Raw genomic sequence first — 2,778 nt, forward strand, 5'->3', positions numbered from 1 at the left:
TAATACCTGCTATCATTTGTATGTAGTAAACACTTAATAAGTGTATCCTGATTGATTCATTTAGCTAGAACATGAAATAGAGGAAGGGAAACAGTGAGAAAAGATACAAAGTTAAGTAGCAACCAATCTGCAAATAGTCTTGAATTTCTATTTCTATGTTCTTTCAACTCTATCACAAGTTTCAATTATGTATTGTTTACATTCTTATATTGTAAACTTGAAATCAAAGGTTTCCTTTTGTTTCTTTTGTGTTTTGCAACAGAGCCAATATAATGTGACTCACTCATTTTAAGTCTTACATTATATAATTTCTTATATTTCTGGGTTTATAGTATTACTTAGAAGTTTCCAGAGTCCTCTACTTATAATTTACATTATTCCACAGATGTCAATTACACATAATTAAATGAGAAAGGAAGAAGTAAACACTAGTTAAATTATGAGAAACAATTAAATTTTTACCTTTTACCTAACTGTATGTGTATGTTATAGGATTACCAATTCGAAATAATTCACAGTGAATTTTCAAAATCCAAACCTATTCTTTTTCTCCAGTAATGCAAATATTCATGCTAAAAAATCTAACAAATATGAAACAAAAAAATGTTTTCCCTTTTAAGTACTTTAGTAAAAAGAGGAAGGAGTAGCGGGTAGAGAGCAAGCATCAGTCATCAGAGACCTGAATTTAAGCTGAATCTTTGACAAATAATGGCTATGTGACCATAAATAAATAATTTAACTTCTCAGTGCCCTACACAGCTCTTTAAGATCTGCATTGGTAATGGGAATTTTCTCGCCTCACTCACAGTAACATGTACAATGAAATCAGGGAGCACTATACAAAAAATGAAGTTTTCGTTTCAATGTTGCATTTTTATATTAATGTTAATTACCTGAATCATTAAAACTCTGAAGTTTTACAAATAACAAAAAGTTAAAAGAAATATATAGTTTATTTGACAGTCAAGACAGTATTTATTTCCAGGCCTAAGTTGCATGATTTTTGAAAAAAAAATAATTCCACGAGAAAACAGTATTCCTATCCCATTATCTCACTTCATATGTTGAAATTTAAATGGAATGTTGCACCTTGATATATATTCAAATCACCTATCTTCTATATTGTTAATGGGATAAATTTAAAACATTAATTAGCAATTTCCTTGTGGATAATAAAAACAATTTATGTCCTTATACTCATTCGAACTATTAAAAGAAGAAAAAAGGCCATTTGGATTAAGGTTCAAACTGCTGCCATTCTGGGAGGTTTTAATTCTTCAATTTGAGTGACATTTAATTAAAAGTTTCCGCACTGAAATGGGAGTAAGGCAAGACCAAAGGTATTTAATTCAACATTTGTTTGTTTCAATTAGAAGAGGGAATGATAATGTCAGGTGAATGTACTCCTGACTGTACCTCTGCATTGCTCTGCCCTTAAGGAGCCTGAACTGGGAACTCTAAAGGTCCTGGACTTAAGGAGGAGAGGAAGCCATTGTCATTGGCAGGAGGCACAAAATGCAGGTTACAACTTACCTAAGCCCCCCGACCCAATTCATCCCGTGTAGGGTGCTGTGAAGTGACTCCTTCCTCCGTGCAGCCGGACTGGGCTTGGGCGGTCTTGGAACCTGCGGCCCTCGAACCTGAGGCCCTCAGTGTGCTCAAGTCCCAACCGTCATGCGTGGAAAAAGCACCGAGACCTCGAGGCGCAGCCCTGATGTGACCCAAGGAAGTCAGAGTTGAGACTGTGGGGGAGGGGGAGGGGAGAAAGGAGCCTTAGATGTCCCAGTATCCAAAAGCCAGGGCTTCACCGCAATTCCAAACAGGAAAGAGAAAAAGAAATAAAAGCAAAAGGGGGCGTAGCCAAGTAGTGCAGGCGGTAATGAGAACGGGTAGCTTCAGTCGCAGCAGAGCTCAACCGCCCTGGTTCGGGCCATCACGACCTCACGTGACTTGGAAAAACACACTGTGTTAGGCCTCCCTTTTGTCAGCGATAGAATGAAAAGTACATTGGGTAAAGCGTGAAACAACTAAATACAGAGTCAGTCGCCTCTTGTTCCGTCTCTGCCTCTCCCAATTGTTACCCATGTAACCTTGGGGAGCTCACTCTTCTGGACCTCAGTTTTCTTAACTGTAAAACGGCGGTTTGAGGCTACATGGCTTTGAAAAGCTTTTCCATCTCTAAAGCTATTAGCTTATAAAGGAATTAGTTTTCTTTACAATTTTTCTCTTTTTTTCCTGCTTTATGTTTCCACTTAGTTATTCATTTCTGAATACATATCCTTCCCCCATCCTCTACACAGCAAGCCAACCCTTCATCCAAAAAAAAAATTTTTTTCAGAGAAAAAGACAGTTCAACAAAACCAACTGGCATATCTTCTGTGTCTTAAATATATATGCAATACTCTACACCCATAAATCTCTAATCCATATGCTCCCCAACAGTAAGGGGATAGAGATTTACCTTCTCCATGACCAAGCTGGGTACTTATAATTATATTGTAGCAAAGGAATTTTTATTTATTTTTAACATTTGTTTTTGTTACATTTTGAGTTAAAAATTCTCTCGCTCCTCTACCTCCCCCACCTGTTGAGAAGGCAAGCAAAATATCAATCAATTATACATGTGAAGTCATGCAAAACATTTCCATATTACTTGTTGTGAGAGAAAGAAAGGAAGAAGGGGGGGGGTAGGGAGGGATTGAGAGAGGAAAGTGTGCTGGGAGTCATTCAACCAAGTGCCCTTGAAGAGTTTGGCCTTTGTTTCCTTGATTAAATTGG

The sequence above is a fragment of the Trichosurus vulpecula genome, chromosome 5, assembly GCF_011100635.1.
Source record: "Trichosurus vulpecula isolate mTriVul1 chromosome 5, mTriVul1.pri, whole genome shotgun sequence".
NCBI classification, from domain to species: Eukaryota; Metazoa; Chordata; class Mammalia; order Diprotodontia; family Phalangeridae; genus Trichosurus; species Trichosurus vulpecula.